At 44.4% G+C, this 21,261-nt stretch overlaps 1 non-coding gene across 1 annotated transcript; it reads right to left on the bottom strand.

The window, feature by feature from the left end:
- Nucleotides 1-13,051: 13,051 nt before the first annotated feature.
- LOC134398573 (5S ribosomal RNA) lies at nt 13,052-13,170 on the bottom strand. Its single transcript, XR_010025441.1, has one exon. It is a non-coding gene; the product is annotated as a 5S ribosomal RNA (ribosomal RNA).
- Nucleotides 13,171-21,261: the final 8,091 nt, after the last annotated feature.

Below are 21,261 nucleotides of genomic sequence, written 5' to 3'. Positions count from 1 at the left end.
TGAATACACTGAGTTCATATGGAACTCTGTATACAAATGACAATATTTCAGACTAGGTGTCTTTGTTTTGTTTTTTCTTAATAGGGGACTCATAATGACCTACCTCATGAGGATGTATCCCACACAAAGCTGAAGGCTGATCCCTTGCTAAAAGGCATCTTTCATGATGTAAAAGTGCTCTATAAATGTTTAATCCAACCATCAAAATTAATTGTTCTACTGCTATTAAATTTTGGTAAGCAACAAAGGCTACTTCAATAGATTAGTGCCACGAGTTTAATTTAAACAACACAAATGGAAAAGAAGAAAATGCATTTAGGTATGACACAGGAGAAATTATTACTGTACTTGAGAAAGAAAAGAAAAGGTGTGTTTACTTTTTAAATACTTTTCTATTTGGCATTAAGCTGCATGAATCATTGTTTCTCACTTGAAAGGAACTGGTTTGTTAAATGTGATGTGATGAAAACTAACATCAATACCTTCCTGTATTGAAAAAAAAACACATGTCAGTTTCTTCTCAATGGCCATACGTAAACAAAATATTGCCTGCAGCAGAGGGAGAGAAAGGAATCAGGCCCACTTTGTTGGGTCTGCCAAAAGAACAGCTCCTTTCGGCTCCTCTTCTCTCTCTGAGCTGTTTTCATCTCAGCTGGTCATTATAAGAATTCTGTAACTTTAAGAACTGGTGCCTGAATTTGCTTCTTCTTTTTTCCTCCTCCTCCCTACACATTCCCTTTTTCCTTTTGTGTTGTGCCTCTTTGATTGTAAGCCTGAGGAAATGGACTGTCTTGGCTGTTGTTGTTGTGCTGTTTTTATTAATCTGTAAATTGTGCTGGGAGATTTTTCAGCTGAAGAGTCGGGTAAAACTGCTTTGAACAAACGAATACATCATTTAAAGACATTTCTCTGGGCTTAGCAAATCTGTTATTGTACTGTGTTTTGTTTGATGATATTCTCATTACTCCTGTTCAGACAACATGCTAAGCCATGATGGCTGAGCATTTTGAGCTAACCATGATGGTTTAGAGTGTTGTATGAACAGCATTTTTCCTAACAATAATAATAATAAATAATAAATTTATTTCTTACCCACCTTTCCGTTTGGATCGAGGCGGGGAACAACATGAAGTATAAAATACATAAAACTGAATTTAAAACATAGTATACGTTATTAAAACATCCTAAAAACATCCAAAAAACATCCTAAAATTCCACTGGATAGGCTACATAATTACGTTTGAACCATGCTCACTATCTACTTGCTGCAAAAGGGTTTGCGGCCATAACGATGGCTTAGCATGTTGTCTGAACAGGACCATTAGCAAGGTAAACTGAATGTCCTTTGCAGACCTCCATGTCTCTGTGTATCATCTGATGATCCACGTGTATCCTTACATGGAACCTCTTTCTCCACTACAGTTAATAAGGAAGTTTCTTCTTCTAACAGGAGAGACATTAGTACATATGATAGAAAAGCAGCTTGGTGGTGGGGGTGCACACAGTTTTAATCAGAAAAACAGACAGAGGGGAACGGCTCAAGTGCTCCACTGTCACCCATACCCCTTCTTCAAATGTCTAGCCTCCTGCAGCTGCTTTTCATTTTTAAACACATTTAGGAGATTGCAACATGCATCTGCCATACAATGCCTACTTTGTCTCTGAGTCTATTGGGAGTGACATTCAGCCCACTCCTATGAATGTTTACTCAGAAGTAAGCCCCTCTTGCAATGTGATCCTATCTACACGTACCTGGGAGATATTCCCATTGAACTCAGCAGTGCTTATGTCTGAATAAACATGTAGGTTTGCACTGCAAATTCAAAAGGATTTATTTCAAGTAAGCATTTATAGGATTGTGCCTTTAGTATTCTATATTTTTATATCCAGGCAAAGTACCTTTTTATATCAATGTATCCTATCTTTATACATTTTTAAAAAATAAATAAATATCAATCTGTCTGTGTATTAAGAGCCAGTGTGGTGTAGTGGCTAGAGTGTTGGACTGGGAGTCAGGAGATCCAGGTTCTAGTCCCTTCTCAGCCATGAAAGCTCACTGGGTGACTTTGGGCCAGTCACAGACTCTCAGCCCAGCCTACTTCACAGGGTTGTTGTTGAGAGGACAGAAATGGAGAAGAAGAGGATTATGTATGCCGCCTTGGGTTCACTGGAGGAAATAAGGAGGGATATAAATGGAATGTATGAATGAATGAATGAATTATCAGAGGAGGAGTAAATTATCAGAGGAGGAGTAAATTATCATATTACTTCTGCAAGCAAAGTACATTCAACAGCTACGGAAGATGGCCTGCTTTGCATTGGGCCCCAACTTTGGAACATTCTCCCAAAGGAAGTACACCTGCCATCAATGCTGAATACTTTTCAGTGCCAGATTAAATGCTATTTATTCACCCAGGCATTTAAAAATTTCAATTTGTAATTCTTTGCTCATTGAAACAGTTTTTATGCCTTTCATTGTACTGATGTTTAGATATTTTGTGGTTTTATTGTATGGGATGGTTCATTCTTATGCACGCTGCCCCAAATTCCTCTTTGGGTGTATACATTGTTAAAATGAATGAATAAATGTGATTTGATAAACCTAGTAGTATTATGTTCAGCGTTGTAGATTGATTTGAATCTGTTTTTATCCATCCTCAGAATTCAGCACGTAACGAAATATAAAATATAAACGCAGCAATGGATGAATGGAGGGGGGTATTTTATGAAATTGTTTTGTGATCCTAGTGTAGATGCTTCATGGTCTGTAATTTATTTAAAGATTTAAATGCTTTTGGTGTTTTCTGTTGATATACTTTGCTGCAGAGTAATTTCTTCTTCTTCTCATTATAATGAGCCTAACCAAAAGGAAAGGTATTTTCCCCCTCTCCTGTTTCATCAGTGAGAGCAGGTGTTTGGCTCTGAGGGACTTGTATCTTGATTGTTCTGCAGTGAGGTGGAGGAGTTAAGAGTATCCCCTAAAGCAAAAACCAACAAACAGCATTTAGAGAGCAGAATCTGAGAGACCCCCTAAAGTCAACTAACTAGGTGTCCACCCTCTTGAACTAATTTATGACAACAGAGACATGGTGGAGCAAGCCAAATTTGAGAATGGCTCCAAGCTGAGAAAGGCTTAGTGAAGATCTGACCAGGCCTGGCCTTGAGGGTGTTTGTCTTTCCGTAGAATTGATCGGATGGAAAATTGGAAGGTTGTGAGGAGAATCTTGACAGAGTGAAGTGTCACGTAGGCAGTTGTGATGGCCCCGATTTTAACATACAGCAAGGATGGGGACAGACAGACAACAAAAGAAGGATTTCTCTCCATCTACCCCAATAGAGCCTACATTAGTGGAAATCATAGAATCATATGACTCTATGATTTCCGAATCATTAGAATTCGTATGATTCTATGAATCATATGAAATACGGAATGCTCTCACAACAGGCAGAATTGTGCCTGCATTTTAACTTCTTTTACATCTTGCTAGTTCACATGCTGGGTGGGCTATTCATATCTGAGAAGTGTATTAATTCACTCTTCAAGTGGATCATGTTTCTGTTATGAAACAAATGTAAAGGTCTGGTTTATGCATGCTACCGAGAAATCCTCTTTGATCCTTTGCAGAGGAGGCACACCAATCTTGAGAGGGGGGAAAGTTAGAGCAAGCCGGGAGAATTTAAACTGAACCTCAAAATCCATAATTTGCAATGAGAGACTGGCTACGCTAACGTCATTCTTGATACTGATATATGGAAGCCAGCTAGGTAAACTGGGGTCCGTCACACTCGCTAAGGCCTTTGCTAGACCTACCAGTAAATCTGCGCCAGACAAGAGGAGACCTCATGATGCAAGTATCGTGGGATGTCGCCCAAGTCTACACATCAGGCGCGATGAGCTCAAGGAGAGACCCGTTGCGTCTGCCTTTTTTTAAAAAAAGGAATGAAGCGCACGAACGCTCGTGCGCCAAGGTAAATGGGCCCCTTTGAAAGCCATCCAAATTGGTGGCCATCACTACATCTTGTGGTAGTGAATTCCATAGTTTAACTATGCTCTGTGTGAAGAAGTCCTTCCTTTTAATCTGGCCTGAATCTCCCGTCAATGAGCTTCATCGGATGAATTCTAGGATGTTGGAAAAGGTGTAGAAAAGCGCAACCCATGTGAGCAAGAGGCTGGAGAAACCCGTTTAAGGAAAGATTTGGGCCTTTTTACCTTAGAAACAAAAGCAGGTCATGGGAGAGGTGTTCAGAAATATGCACTGCATGGAGAACTTGGAGAGGGCGAAATTGTCCCAGTGGGTTCATATCGTGAAGCTGATTGGTGGGAGATTCAGGACAGAGAAAAGGAAGGACTTCTTCACACAGCGCAGTTACACTATGGAACTCACTTCCACAAGATGTAGGGATGGCCTCCAATTTGGATGGCTTTAAAAGTTTGGGCAAACTCATGGCCTTTGGGCCAGGCATCTCTGTGGTTCTTGGCTCAGGAGCTTTTATTGTGCGGAGCCAGGAAAAGCCGCAAAAGTGGGCCACACACTCAGCCCGAGACCGCAGGAAAAAATGGGCCCAAAAGGGTAGGCTATATCCCAGGGCCAGGCAGGGTTGATCCCTGCCTGAGCTCGGGATCCCCTGTGCGTCATCTGGATGCACCGGGATGATCCCGGGTATCACCCCGGGATATTGCCTGATATAGCAAAGGCCTTAGTTTAAACTACCTCACAGGGTTGGTGTGAGTAAAATAATAGGATAATACATATATGTCATCCTAGATAATGGAAGGGAGGGATACAAGTGTAGTATGTAATAAACAATAAATCTATCAAAAATGTACAAACGAAGAAAGGGTACAATGTCCAGATATGTTATTTTATAACACTTCTTTAAAATTTGCAGCTTTTCCAGGTGATGTTTAAGAGTCTTTCTTTCCTTTTTAACCCTCAAGAACTGCCTACAAAGTTAATGAATATGACTTGTTTTTTTCTGGCATTTCCTATTTAGTAGGCTACAATTTGGCTTGAAGAAGCCGCTTGGCACATATAACAAGAGAAAAGTAGCCTTTGACCTCTGGCATCCAAAGCTAAAATTCTCTAGTTTCACATTAAGTGTGAACCTTCACACAACTTTGATTGTCAGTGCCCTGGAGAAGGAAGTCATGCATTCAAGAGACTTGGCAGGTGCAACCAACTCACGGAACTGCTCACAAATTGCATTTTCTCTCCTTTAAACCCAACTATTCAAACATCATGCAAGCCTTTGGGGAACAATTTTCGGACACACAAAGGGCTACAAGTACCTTTCCTCTTGCAAAAGGTCACTAGGAACCAAGTGCTTAACTCCAATTTATGCTTTCCGAAACCCTTCTTCAACACATAGTGAAATATCTTTAGACCAAAAAACTATAGCTGTAGTGCAATGATTGGGGAAATACTACAGTCACATCTTACATTGTCAAGAAGAGCAGTGAGTTACTCATTCTCACTTCTTTTTGTTGTTTATTCGTTCAGTCGATTCTGACTCTTCGTGACTTCATGGACCAGCCCACGCCAGAGCTTTCTGTCGGCTGTCGCCACCCCCAACTTCCCCAAGGTCAAGTCTGTCACCTCCAGAATATCATCCATCCATCTTGCTCTTGGTCGGCCCCTCTTCCTTTTGCCTTCCACTTTCCCTAGCATCAGCCTCTTCTCCAGGGTATCCTGTCTTCTCATTATGTGGCCAAAGTACTTCAGTTTTGCCTTTAATACCATTCCCTCAAGTGAGCAGTCTGGCTTTATTTCCTGGAGTATGGACTGGTTTGATCTTCTTGCAGTCCACGGCACTCTCAGAATTTTCCTCCAACACCACAGTTCAAAAGCATCTATCTTCCTTCGCTCAGCTTTCCTTATGGTCCAACTCTCGCAGCCATAGGTTACTACGGGGAATACCATTGCTTTAACTATGCGGACCTTTTTTGTCAGTGTGGTGTCTCTGCTCTTAACTATTTTATCAAGATTTGTCATTGCTCTCCTCCCAAGAAGTAAACGTCTTCTGATTTCCTGGCTGCAGTCAGCGTCTGCAGTAATCTTTGCACCCAGAAATACAAAGTCTGTCACTGCCTCCACATTTTCTCCCTCTATTTGCCAGTTATCAATCAAGCTGGTTGCCATAATCTTGGTTTTTTTGAGGTTTAACTGCAACCCAGCTTTTGCACTTTCTTCTTTCACCTTTGTCATAAGGCTCCTCAGCTCCTCCTCGCTTTCAGCCATCAAAGTGGTGTCATCTGCATATCTGAGGTTGTTAATGTTTCTTCCTGTGATTTTAACTCCAGCCTTGGATTCGTCAAGCCCAGCACGTCGAATTATGTGTTCTGCATACAAGTTGAATAGGTAAGGTGAGAGTATACAACCCTGCCGTACTCCTTTCCCAATCTTAAACCAGTCCGTTGTTCCGTGGTCTGTTCTTACCATTGCTACTTGTTCGTTATACAGATTCCTCAGGAGGCAGACAAGATGACTGGGGGCCTTCCTAGACGAGGCCTTAGCGCGCCTTCTGTCCCGGCTTCCCTACTGTGCGTCCAGATGACGCACAGGGGAATCCGGAGACAGGCCGCGCTGAGGCCTCCTCCAACGCGCCATAAGCGAATTCGCTTATGGCGCGCCTTTTCCCCAGCTCCGGCCTCAGGCCGGAGCTGGGGAACGTCTAGGGACTTCCGCAGCTTTTCGTGGCTCCTCGCTTACTCGCGAGGAGCCGCGAAAAGCTGCAGACCGGGCACAGCGCGGACCGGGCACATCGGCGGGGGGGGGGGGCGAAGGATCACAAGGTGGGTGGCAGGGTGGGTTGCACGGGGGGAGGGCGGGTGTGATAGCGCCGCACACTGCCCGGGCAATGCTGCCCCATGCCAGGCATTGCCCGGGCTCGGGCGGCGCGCGGCGCGATCGCACCCGGCCTCCCCCCGTGCCACCCACCCTGCCACCCACCCTGTGATCCTTTGCCCCTCCCCCGTAAAAAAAACAAAAAAAACCACTTACCTTGTCCGCCGTCTTCGGGCCGCACCCGGCCCCTTTAAAATAAAAAAAAAATGGCGGACGCCGGCAGGGACGTGACATCGTTACGCGTCCGCCGTCTGGTAGCCTGGGGGAGGCGCGCCAACGTCAGCGCGCCTCGGCCCCGCCTCCCTGCCGGCATAAGCCGGCAGGTCTAGCAAGGGCCTTGGTATCCCCATACCACCAAGAACTTGCCACAGTTTGTTATGATCCACACAGTCAAAGGCTTTAGAATAGTCGATAAAACAGAAATAGATGTTTTTCTGGAACTCCCTGGCTTTCTCCATTATCCAGTGGATATTGGCAATTTGGTCTCTAGTTCCTCTGCCTTTTCTAAACCCAGCTTGTACATCTGGCAATTCTCGCTCCATGAATTGCTGGAGTCTACCTTGCAGGATCTTGAGCATTACCTTGCTGGCATGTGAAATAAGTGCCACTGTCTGATAGTTTGAACATTCTTTAGTATTTCCCTTTTTTGGTATGGGGATATAAGTTGATTTTTTCCAGTCTGATGGCCATTCTTGTGTTTTCCAGATTTGCTGGCATATGGCATGCATCACCTTGACAGCATCATCTTGCAATATTTTAAACAGTTCAGCTGGGATACCGTCGTCTCCTGCTGCCTTGTTATTAGCAATGCTTCTTAAGGCCCATTCGACCTCACTTCTACTCAGCCCTAATAATCCCGCACACATTACAATGGCATTCTTTTGCATACAATGCATACAATGACACCTGCTGAAATTCCTTTTTCTATACAACTGTTAAAGATACAGGAACCCTGTCCTCCTTTCCATATGGTCACCCTATTCCCAAACCTCTTGCCCTTTGCAGAGATATTAGAAGTTGCAAGTGAGAGCCTGTGAATGTGTACCAGCTATGAGGCTTCCCCCCTTAAAGTCAGGATTTCCCCAAGCCTGCTGATACCTCCCTCTCGTGCTGGGCTAGTGCATAAGGTACACCACTCACAGCCTGAACATATGATGATGATGATGATGATGATGATGATGATGATGATGATGGTTGTGGTTGTTGTTGTTGCTATTGCAATTTGCACCCTAGATCTGTGTACAAAATTTTTGGAAGTGCTTGATGGTGATTTGGCAGGATCACTACTCATTTTGTGATTGGGTAGGGTGACCATATGAAAAAGAGGACAGAGCTCCTGTATCTTTAACAGTTGTATTAAAAAGGGAATTTCAGCAGGTGTCATTTGTATATATGGAGAACCTGGTGAAATTTCCTCTTCATCAGAACAGTTAAAGCTGAAGGTGCCCTGCTCTCTTCTAAATCTGGTCACTCTAGTATAGCTCCTGCAGCTTTAACTGTTGTGATGAAGAGGGAATTTCACCAGGTTCTGCATATATACAAATGACACCTGCTGAAATCCCCTTTTCTATGCAACTGTTAAAGTTACAGGAGCCCTGTCCTCCTTTTCATATGGTTACCTTAGATTGGGCTCTCTTGTCCCAATTGTTCTGGCTCCTCTGGAATGAAGCGTGTGACGTGTGCTCGTTGACGTGTATTTCCCGTAGTGCTTAAATCTTCCTACAGGTTCGTCTAAGCAAAATGCCGAACAAGTCCATACTCCCCTGGAAGATTTGGTGGCCATACTTATGAAAGCAGCTGTTATTTGCCTAGAGGGGCAGGCACAGTTAACTCACCCTCCCTACCCTGCACTCTTCTAGGAAACCAGTTCTCTGTAAAACAAAGCCTGGCTTGCTGCTCCCTTAATGCTTAGAACACAAATGGAAAAGAATGTGCTAAATGTAGCATTATTGTGCAGGGTCATGCAGGCCACCACTGTACTCATTTTCCCACAATCTCGGCTCATTAACATCTAGTTCCCCCATTGTGAAGGCTTTGGGCTGGTTCCACCAAGCAAAGAAGAAGAATGTTTATAATATGCAAACTTGACAGGATTTTTTTAAAGGTCTTTAAATAGGTCTTTGAAATAAGATGAAAATATTAGGAGGGGGTGATAAGTTAGGAGTTGCTCAATAGGTGGGTGGGTGCGGTTTTCAACACTTGTATTTAGGGGATGTTTAAGTAAATGAGTAGCTTTGATACAGTTTAGCTCAGTGAGGAATATCAAAATATATCTATGTATAACCTAAAATAGCTAAGAAACAAAGGCCACCTTTTCAGTAGGCATGGTTGCCACACACATACACGCACATACATTACAAAGAATTGTATCACTCATAGAATCTGTTTGATTTGTTGTTTTAATTTTATGATTACTAGTCCTCATGATTATGGAATGAAGTTTGAAAATGTGACAGGTGCTTGTTGTAAAGAATGAAAACTCTTTCCAATATAGCAAAGCTGATAAACTTCACCTATTTTATCTTTGCAAGCATACCTATTCACTCTATTTATTTATTTGAAATAGACACCAAAGTCTCTACAGTTTTTTATCACACATCTGAACCACACATACATGAGGCAGACTAGCTGGCCTTTATATTTTACACATGGGATAAAGAAGCAGTAAATAGTTTCTAAAAAGAAAAGTGACCAGGATCCTGCCAGGAAATTTTGTCACCTGATTCCAGGTGTATAGGGGTGAGGGAAGGGGACTCTGCAGACACTCAGAAGCACTCTTCACAGTTTCAGGATTAAGCACTGGTACAGAAAATAGTAGCAGTAGTATGCCTCAAATTAACCCTAGAGTAGGCCAATGACTAGGGTTTGCCCAAACAGCAACCCATGAAAACCATGTGTTGATGTTTCTAAGATCCAAGTCTAAAACCTTCCCCACTACACCAAACTGATCCTCATGAGCTTGCAGCCCATGCATGATGTTGAAAAGTGTGATGAATTAGTTGCTAAATGTACATCTTTTCATATCATGTGCAGGTGTTTAAAAGTGCAAATTATATCACATGTGGGGTTGATAACTAACAGGACTAGAGCAGGTGGAGGGGTATTCAACCCATTTCTCCTCTGCTGTGGTCCTAAGGAAAATCCCAATCAGGGGGTTCCCCCTTTACATGGACGAGGGGTATGCATGTAGACCCCCTCCTGACATATTGCAAAAACTATGTTATTAGAGCATGCATATAACCAAATGGTTCTGTATGCCTCCTGTCATATCAGCATGAGGACTCATTACAGTCAAGTGGAGAGGGCCTTCTCTTACTCCCAACTATGCAAGCTAGCTGGAACAAGAGTATGACAAATTGGAACAAGGGCCTTCTCAGTGGCTTCCCCAATACTGCCCCATGAAGATCTGCTGTCCCTGCTATGGTTTTCTTCCACCGCTCGGTAGAGATGTCTTTTTTTTTCCATTCCAGCAGGCTTTTGCCTTGCCAACCTGATGCTTTTTGTCTGACTATGGTGTGCGTGTTTTCTGCTATGACTGCATCTGTTCTGTTTTATTGATGTTGTCATTTTCAGTTTGCTATTGTGCTGCTCTGAGTTTTGCCTTTGCATTACAAGGGTAAGGTCTATAGCCTGAAACAAACAAACAAATACGCAAATATGACCATGGTAAGTTATAGGGGTATGCATGGACCCCCCGCTTCGCCCCGCGGGCCGATCCGAAAATTTTGGATCGGCCCGCTCTGCTCCGCGCCGCTCCGCCCATACTCCGCTCCTCTTCACCGTGGAGCTCCAGCTCCAAATCGAAGCTCCGCAGTGGAGGGGAGTGGTGCCAGGTAAGGCCGGGAGAGGAGGGTGGCGGGGTAATGCGGCAACGGCGGCAGAGCCCGGTAAGGGACCAAGGGGGAGGGGGGCCTTACCTGCCTCTGTCCGTGGTCCGTCGGCTTCTTCAATTGAGCCCGCGGTTCAGCCAGGAAGTCTGGACCGCAAGTGCAGCCTAGACTTCCTGGTTGAACCGCGGGCTCAATTGAAGAAGCCGACGGACCACGGACGGAGGCAGGTAAGGGAGAGGAGGGGGGATTTACCGGGCCCTGCCGCTGTCGCCGCATGGGCGACAGCGACAGCGGCAGGGCCCGGTAAACCCCACTTACCTTTCCGGCGGAGCTCCGGATCGAGACGAAGGATCCGCCTTCACCTCGGTCCTTTTCGCCACGCTCCGCCGGCCCCCCAATCCTCTTCGCCTCCGCCTTAAGGGGAGGCGAAGCACCCCACTCCGCTTCTAATTCGCCGGTCCGATTAGAAGCGGAGCACATCCCTAGTAAGTTACCCCTTCATAAATTATTGTATTCAGGTTACCAGAGAGCCAAGACCTGGGTGATTAATCATATGTCTAGACTGGATCGACTGTGATCTGTTTGAAGGAGTGGTCTAGCAAGGAGAAAAAACTTTCTTACTTGGGAGGAGGGGTGTCAAAATTAAATCTTAAGCTAATTAAAAATGGGTTTCATTCCATTGGCTACTCACAAATGGAATCAGTTTTTTTTTCCAATTGCACAAATTTGCACTTGCTAAGATGTTCAAATCCACTTCCGTTCCAATGCCCATTCTTATGCTTTAGCCTATGGGGGGGATGCACATTTTCAGCTGGTATCTGTTTTATTTTATGTATTTTTCTATGACTAGACTTGTATAAAATTGTAGAAAATACAAAGGTGGTCCACAAGTCTGCAGAATCCAGGCAATTCAATAAAAGCAGATCCTCAGCGGAATCCATGGGTCAGATTCATAGAAATTCAAACTCATTTGATTCTATTGTGGATTTCTCCAACATCCCTAGTTCAAACCAGGAACCCATATAGGGCTCATCTACACCACACAGGATATTCCACTATGAACGTGGTATGAAAGCGGTATATAAAAGCAGGAGCCACACACTACTGCTTTATAGCAGTATTGAAGTGCACTGACAACTGTTGGAGCCCATTGACACATACCTTATACCGCTTTCATGCCACTTTCATAGTGTTATATCCTGCTTGTTGTAGATGTGTCATGGGCCCCAACAGTTGTCTGTGCACGTCGGTAGCAGTATGAAGCAGTAGTGTAGTTCCTGCAGTGCACTTCAATATCGCTATAAAGCAGTAGTGTGGCTCCTGCCTTTTATATAGCGCTTTCATACCAGTTTCATAGAGGGATATACTGCTTGGTGTAGATGAACCCATAGACTTGGGTGTGCGCTCCAAGCCAGAACTGAGACATGAGTCATCCCAGCAACCTGTTCCCATAGATCTGAAATGGTTGAACAGCAGTTGAACAGCCATTACCCTGGATGTAAGACATTGTATACTAAGGAAAGCAATACTCAGCACCCCCAGAGAAGGCCATTCACTTTTGGCAGGCACTGTGAAATGTAATTCAAGTTGTTCCTTTTATATAGCAACTTCCACTAAAACAAATTTTGGATAAAAAGAAAAAAGACAACAGCAGCAGTGTAATTACTTTCAGCGTCTTAAAAGACGATGGCTTCCTGCTTTGGACTTGGGAGGCGGCGGAGAATTTCCCCACAGCAATGTGTCTACAGTGATCATCCTTAATTTAATATTAAACAACTGGCATGTTAAGTAAAAGCCATTTTCATTATTCCTTGGTTGCTAGATTCTAATTCATTTAAGAGAAAGGGCTGCGGAAAGAGCACTTAAGTTGTAAAGCAGAAGAAAGCCGCTGTTTATGGTGGGTTTTAAACCTCCTTCCTTTACAGTCCTATGCAATCAAACAACAATAGGGCCATTATGCCTAAAGCAGTCAGGATGTTCTTCCCAGCGACTCCCCCCCCCCCAATGCCCCGCACACATAATTTGTCAAATGTCTTCCAGTTCATACTCGAAATACCAAAGCAAAACTCCCTTCAAGTGCAGAGCTGGCCATTTTTTTCAGATGACAGGATAAGGCACAATGAATATTTTTATTTATTTTATTTTATTTCCATTTTTTTATATCCCGCCTTTTTTCCTCCAAAGGAACCCAAGGTGGCATACATAATCCTCCTCCTCTCCATTGTATCCTCACAACAACCCTGTGAGGTGGGTTAGGCTGAGAGTCTGTGACTAGCCCAAAAACACCCAGTATGTTTCCATGGCCGAGTGGGGACTAGAACCCGGATTTCCTGACTCCCAGTCCAACACTTCAGCCACTACACCACACTGGCTCTAAGCCTACAGCACCCAGTATTCCCAGGCGGTCTCCTATCCAAGTACTAAGCAGGTCTGCCCCTGCTTAGCTTCCGAGATCAGATGAGATCGGGCGCATTCAGGGTAGTATGGCCGTAGACCCAAAGAGGAAATGCATTGCCAAAAGAAGAAGATGCAAGAGGACACTGACTTGCATGGCATTTGCATAGACTGAATCATATGTATAGATACAAATTTAGAAATAATGATTATAATTTAAATACATCTCACCATAGTGTGGAAGACTGCGACTAATCTACACCTGCAGGACTTTCACTACAGAAGAAGGATGCTTCCGCATGTTCCTTGCTTCCACGATCGCCCCTCTTGGGGTGCACATGACTGATGTGCACCGCAATGACAGGAGTGCTATTGCGGGAGCATGTGTACCCCGTTATGCCGCTTTCACATGCGTATCAGTAGAAGAGGGCAGTGCTAGACAGATGACGCGTACAAGTGCTGTCCCCAGCATTGCGCAGAGCTGCGTCACACCCATCTATGGGGCAGAGGATTTCTTTTTTAATGAGTCGTGAGGCATGCACATGAGCGCAGACACTCAGCAACATATGGGGCATACAAACTCCATCGAATATGAGCTTCTGCGCAGAGCTGTGGTTGTATTAAAAAAAACATTCAGAAATGAAACTCTTGACACCCATCCAAAACGTGGTGGACATGGCAGACAGGTCCACTCCCGCACACCTCCAATATCCATGGCCATGTTTCTCACAGCTGATTGGCTGTTCAGGGAGCCCACAAATCATGATGAACAGCAGCGACATCGCAAAGGGAGGGGAACACTGCACACGTCCTTCGGAATGGAAGCGGGAGAGCCTGGAAAACCACAACAAAAGCAGTCAGGAATATTCTGGGACAAATGAGAGGTGGAACTGAGATCACTGCGGGAGCAGGTGAACATCATGTGCCCCGTTAGTGATGACTGAGATACAATCCTGCAATAAATGGCTGGTGTAGACTCCCCTCAGGTAGCCTTCCTGATCATTCTGCTGCTCACTGTTGATGGGCAACAGTTTTTATGGTTCCTTAGCTTAAAGCCAGGCAACCCTTCAAACAGAGAACACCTTCAAATAGAGGATAGTGCTCTGAGAGCCCTGCAAAACAGAGGATTTCCCTCTGTAAAAAAGGAAACATGGCCACCCTGGTTTTGATCAGTTCTCGTAATGCCCCAACCAGCATGGCCAATATTGAGGGGTGATGGGTGTTATAGGTCAACAACATCTGGAGGGGCAGAGGTCTCCCACTCCAGGGTTAGAGGCAGATCAAGTTAACTGCACTTAGGTCCCATTGAAATCAAGGATAGTGCTCTGACAGCCCTGCAAACAAAGGACTGTCTTCTACAAAAGAGGCCACGTGGCCATCCTGGTTTTGATCTATTCTGGTGATCTGTTGTTTATCTTTAAGCCAGGCAATTCTTCAAACAGAGGACACCTTCAAATAGAGGACAGGCTCTAACTGCTAAAGGGCAACAGTTCTTATGGTTCTTATGAAATTGGATTGAGCAGCGCTTCAAATAGAGACCACTTTCATGAAGAGCATGGTCCTCTGTAAAAGAGGACACATGGCCATCTGAAATGTGCATGGTGGTGGGAAGTTTGATTGGCCTATGTGCGTTCAGTTGGCTGCCTCATCCATAAAGTGTACAAACTTTATGGATGAGATCCACATTTAGATGTGCGAAACCACTCTGGTGGAAGTGGACCTCCCTGCCCTCTTCTCCCCATGGCAGCCCACCTACCCATCCCCAGCGAAAATGCTACACTGGTGGTCAGAGGACCATGCTGAACAAGTGAGAGGCATTAGGCCAAAGGAAGGATCCACAACATTGGACAGAGGCACCTTTGGTGAGCGGAATCCTCCCTTTAATATAAGGCAGATCCTGGGTCCAACCCTATGTGCCTAAACTTTCCAAATCAACCAGGGGGGGCCTGCTTTTTCACAATAGCTACACTCATACACAGGGCCAGTGTCAAGGGTAGGCATGGTGAGGGCCCACACCCAACCTGGTGAGGGCCCACACCCAACAGGGGGCCTGTGGGCAAGAGCCTCCTGGATATGCCCCTTCTCTTCCCCACTGCAACCTGCTTGTTCACCTGCCTCTCCTTCTGGCCCAGACAATGGAGTGACAGAAGTGCAATAGATGCCATGGCCTACTTGCTCACTGGCTGTCTGCCTGTCAAGTAAGCAAGTGGTAGCAATAATGAGAAAGAGGAAGAGGAACATTAGGAGCTAGTGACAATGGTGGTGAGAAGGTTGACTCACTGAGGGAGGGAGTTGAGAGTGTGTTGCCTCAAAAACCCAGAGCTGACACTGTCCATACACTTCATATTCATGTTAGACATGTACTCAGTTCAGGACTTTTGTACCTAACTACTTATTACTGGTGATCAAGCCTAGGAAAGCTGATGCTCCAAAGGCCAAACCTGATGTGACTATGACCATGTTCAGACAACACACTCAGCCATAGAGGTTAAGCATTTTGAGCTAAACATTATGTCTTAGCATGTCATGTGAACCATTCCTAACCATGGTGGCCACATAACCCTGGTTAAAACATACTCACTAACCATTTGCTGCTAAACTGTTAGCAGCCTAAACATGGCTTAGCATGTTGTCTGAACAGGCCCATTCAATGTGTATTTGCATTTAACATGCAGGGGTTTGGTATGTTTGTTTTTCAAATGCAGATAGTGTTGGCTGGAAGAGCTGGCAGGATGGGAGCAAGCAACTTAACCCTTTCTTCCCTTGTTGTGCTCCTCAGGAAAAAAAACTCTCATTTGGAGATACTTAGGCCTCAGCTACACCAAGCAGGATATTGCACTATGAAAACGGCAGGAGCCACACTACTGCTTTATAGTAGTATTGAAGTGCCCTGACAACTGCAGAGGCCCATTGACACGTACCATATACTGCTTTCATTCCACTACATCCTGCTTGGTGTGGCTCCTGCCTTTTATATACCACTTTCATACTGCTTCCATCGTGCAATATCCTGCTTGGTGTAGATGAGGCCTTCGTTGCATTGGGAGGAAATTCCACATTGGTGCCGAATGCAAAGAGCCATCATTTCCCCAATGATTATGGGCCATTGATTTCTTCTGTATTCATGAATGACAACCATTGTGGCCCCTCTCCAGCCCACCCCCCCTCGATTTTGCTGGTGATACACATACAGGATAACTGCACTCAACAAAAGCATCCCTCTCTAGCAGAAGATGGGTGAGAGCAGCTCCTTTCACAGACACCAATGTCCTTACAGCTGCATAAGGTAACTCTAACCACACAGTGAGTATTCTTAACATTAGCAGTTAATCTGTCTTGAGGCTATGGAAGGTAATTATTGAGATAGATAAGGAGGCATGACTTAAACCTATACATGACTAAGCCCACCAAACTAAAGAGGAATCACCTCCCACATGAGGATCCTTGTGTTCGGAAACATGACTCCTCCGTGGATTTTTAGAATGAGGACAGGGCATTTGAATGAAGCTGTTTAATGTAGCAGGAGGCATATTATTTATACTGAACTAAGGGGAAATGTTTATTTGTTTGATTTGCCTTTTTCCCAAGAAGTGGCATTCACTGGGAGGAGAAGGAGAAGGAGAAGGAGAAGGAGAAGGAGAAGGAGAAGGAGAAGAAGAAGACCATCATGTTCATCTAGAAAAACTGCCACGTGCAAGAAAAGAGAGATAATAATAATAGTCAATTTGATACTTAATGGATAAGCCCCAACAGGACACCAAATCCCTTGCTGATCTGGTGGCAAGGTTAAGAACATAAGAACAGCCATGCTAAATCAGAGCAAGGATGCATCTATCCAGCACTCTGTTCACACAGTGGCCAGCCAGCTGTTGGCCAAGGACCCACAAGCAGGACACGGTGCAACAGAACCCTCCCACCCATTTCCCCAGCAACTAGTGTATAAAGGCTTACTGCCTCTGACACTGGAGTTTATACTTAGCCATCAGAACTAGTCACTAAGGTTAATGAAGACATCACAGCTTCTTCTTTTTCTAAAAAGTGTTTGAACTTTTCCTTCTCCTTCTTTTTCTTCCTAGTGATGATCAGCTCATAGGACCTGCAGGACTGAAAGACTAGATATAAACAGATGTCATATAAACAGATGTCAGCTTGGAACCCAAGTACCCAGAGGATCTCTTTTTCCAATATGAACCAGCTTGAGATCAAAGATCTGCAGAGGTCCTCTTCAGGAGTCTCCTGCCTTCAGATGTTTGATGAGTGGAGAATGAAGAGAGGGTCGGCCTTTTCAGTGGTGGTACCCCATTGATGGAATACCATCCCTGTGAAGATTGAAAAGGCACCAATACTATTATTGTTAAGACTTCTCTAATGAGTGACCTGTGGGTATGTTCTTTTTCTAGTTTGGTTTTATCCCACTTTAGACTGCTTCTCATGCTGATTAAGGGCACAATCCTATGCATGTTTAGACAGAAGAAAGTACTACAACTCCCAGCATTCCCTAGCCAGCAGCTGGCTGGGGAATGCCGGGAGTTGTAGGACTCCATCCCCCCTGTCTAAGCATGTATAGGATTGCTGCCTAAGTTGCTTTAACTCGCCACTTTTATTGTTTCATATGGTTTTAAAATAAAATACAGTGCACGCACATGAAACCTAACTGTGTCCATCCGCTGACAGAACAGCATCCATTCAGGGAGCAGACTACCTCTCCCCACGACAGCTCTCTGACCTCAAATCTGCTCCTGAGATTCGGAGGATTCCCCCAGAGCAGATGATGGGGGTGCACAAGGAGCTACAGAGGGATGGGGAAGTTCTACTGCCAAAAGGGAAGCCCCTCCCATGATTGAGGGGAGACATGATAGCACTCTTCAAATACTTGAAAGGTTGTCACACAGAGGAGGGCCAGGATCTCTTCTCAATCATCCTAGAGTGCAGGACACGGAATAATGGGCTCAAGTTACAGGAAGTCAGATTCCAGCTGGACATCAGGAAAAACTTCCTGATGGTTAGAGCAGTACGACAATGGAACCAATTACCTTGGGAGGTTGTGGGTTCTCCCACACTAGGGGTATTCAAGAGGTAGCTGGACAACCATCTGTCAAGTATGCTTTAGGGTGGATTCCTGCATTGATCAGGGGGTTGGACTCGATGGCCATATAGGCCCCTTCCACCTCTACTATTCTGTGATTCTATGATTCTATGAAGAAATGGTGATTTATAAATATCCAAATAAATAACATAAATAAACATTAGATGTCGACCCTTTTTCTTTCTTTTTTTAGAAGGAAAAAAAGAACACTTGTTCACTTATTAAAAACAGCAAAGGGTATTATTATCAAATAATAATTAAATAATTATTAAAATGTATTAAAATGTGCAGCCTTGACATAATTACAGCTACCCCACTTAGTCAACTTCTCAGTAAGGCATCTTCCTGACAAACAGCCCTTTAATGATGAATGCAAAAGAAGGTGTTGGGAGTGAGCTGAAATTAGTTTATTTCTGTGTTTTTTTCCCCTCTTTCAACTTTTTATTACTTCCTCTTCCATTTTTGTTTTAAGTGCAAAACTCCATAATAAAGCCAGGAAGAATGTCCCTAATCACTTTTACCTGCAAACATTTAACATTAAGTTGACAGGAACAATCCATTTTTAATAACAGCCTGTCTCGGTAACCTTGTATGCTGACCCAAGGTGAAAGGTGAAGATTAAATCTCCTTCACCTTCTTCTGAATGCAGCTGCTTTGCACACAGACTTTAATTGATGGGAGAGAGCCAGCTTTGTAACCCAAACCCAGCCCTTGCCTGCAGCGCTGAAAAACGTGCAATTCGAGGATCAGTTTCAGCCGATAGCTGGTCCGCTCAGCGGATGGCCTGGACAGGAGAATAAAGTCTTTGTCGTTATCTCTTCCCCCATCAGGGTGTCCCTCCCCCTTCCCCAATGCCTCTCACATTCAGGGCAGCCTATAATAATGGCCTTGCCGCAAGAAACATGATGAACTGAAACATAACTGAAAAGGGGAGAAGATTAATCCACTGATAAACAAAGCTGGAGGAGCAGAGCAAAATATCTGTCTTGTTTTACCTGCATGGATTTTTTCTTCTTCTTCATATGTATAAGGAAGTAGGTTGGCTGGTTAAATGCGAACATCTGGAAGGAAGGAACCCAGAACATCTGGTTCATGCTGTGCCCTGATGCATAGGTTGCCCCCCCACACACACACACACCAAACCTTGTATTTAGATTACTTTGACTTGACTGAATCAAGCTCACTGTTGCACATGGCCATGGCTGCATGGACACTGCCGCTTCCACCACGGTTGCTCAGATGTAGCTGTAACTATCCTGATTTTGTGTATCAAAGTATAGTTTCTGTTATGACTTCTGCTCTGAACAAATACATTCTCTTGGAATCTGCTCCCATACTGATCCAGTGACAGACTGTCCATATGGTTCATTTTGGTACCATGTTTACATATTGTTTGAATGACATACTATACCAGGGCTGGGCATCTCTCGTGGATTGTATGTAAACATGGCATGAGAATGAATCACATAGGTAGAAGCCTTTACATGTACCTATCAAGGCTAACAGAGCAATGAGGGACCAATCAAGGGCAGACAACCACAGTAAAATATAGAAGAGTGGATTGTGTAGAAAATTGATCAATGTAGTATGGCTTTTGTGTGCCTGCAGGATAAAGTCTTTCAGATTAATCTTAAGGCTATGCCAGCACAAAAGTATGTAAGATTGAGATGCTGTTAGTAGGTGGTTTTGCTGGCCAGATAGAGGATGTTCAACCTGTTCTGGATGGGGTTGAACTTCCCCTGAAGGTGCAGGTTCATAGCTTGGGGGTCCTTCTAGAACCATCTCTGTCACTTGAGGCTCAGGTGGCCTCGGTGGCACAGAGTGCCTTCTACCAACTTCGGTTGGTGGCCCAACTACGCCCCTATCTGGACAGGGATAACCTGGCTTCAGTTGTCTAAGCTCTGGTAACCTCCAAGTTAGATTACTGCAATGTGCTCTATATGGGGCTGCTTTTGAAGACGGTTCAGAAGCTGCTGCTTGTGTAAAATGCAGCGGCCAGTTTAATAACAGGGATGCCTCTCCTGACATGAACCTACTTGTACACTACGCTCAACATCTAAGGCCCTTCTCCGGGTGCCTACTCTGAGGGAAGCTTGGAGGATGGCAACAAGGGAGAGAGCCTTCTCAGTGGTGCCCCCCCCCAATTATGGAATGATCTCCCCAGCGAGGCCCACCTGGCGCTAACATTGCTATCAGCCAGCAGGAAATTGTGTTTTGAGTTATTATCTTTGTTGTTGTTGTTGTTGTTATTAAGCGAGATTGTTGAAAGGAGGTCTTGTTCTTTTCCATATTTTGCTGTTTTATATTTCAGTGGAAAATGATGAAAAGTGCCTAAAGAAATAGGCAATGAGTCACATGCAGTGACTGAAACAATTGCATGAAGCTCTGGTTTCCTTTCCCCCTGCATAATGTACACAGCAACCAATCAGCAGCAGAAAGTGCTGGAGGTAGAGTGAGGAATTTCACCTTGGTTAGGAAGTCCCAAATTACAGCTTTAGAGATTACTGCTCTAGCTAGAAGACCATTATTGCCTTGTAGAGACGAAACAGGGAGAGGGTTAACATTCACCAGAAGCTATAGCCAAGGAGGACACAATTTGACTATTACAATAAGATGCTGCTAGACTGTCATTCCCCAAACACTCAGGTCTGGTTTCAGAGGGCTGGCCCTACCATTAGATGGAGTGAAGTGGATGCCTTAGATGGCAGATGCTGGAGAGGGGCGCGTGGAATAAGGCTGGCAGCAGTGAAGTGCTCGAGTGCTGGTTTTGGTAGAAAGGTGGGGTACAGGTATACTTTAAGGTGGATTCCTGTACTGAACAGGGGGTTGGACTTGGTGGCCTTATAGGCCCTTTCCAACTCTACTATTCTGTGATTCTAAATAAATAAATAAATAAATAAATAAGTGTTGGATTAAAGAGCATTGAGTGCTACATAGCTTGTCATTCACTCTCTAAGTTAGCTTGCTATCGTCAAGTGCAGTGGAGGACAATGTCCTGTAAGGAAGGGGTCCCACCGACACTGTGGACACAAGAGTCAACTTTAGTTGGCTTCTGTACGTGGGATGGGCAAGAGTGGCCAACCTCTCTTTTTTTTCTTCCAAGGGC

The sequence above is a fragment of the Elgaria multicarinata genome, chromosome 4, assembly GCF_023053635.1.
Source record: "Elgaria multicarinata webbii isolate HBS135686 ecotype San Diego chromosome 4, rElgMul1.1.pri, whole genome shotgun sequence".
Taxonomy (NCBI): domain Eukaryota; kingdom Metazoa; phylum Chordata; class Lepidosauria; order Squamata; family Anguidae; genus Elgaria; species Elgaria multicarinata.
The sequence above is the reverse complement of the archived record's forward strand: the minus strand, read 5'-3'. Positions and strand labels throughout refer to the sequence as shown.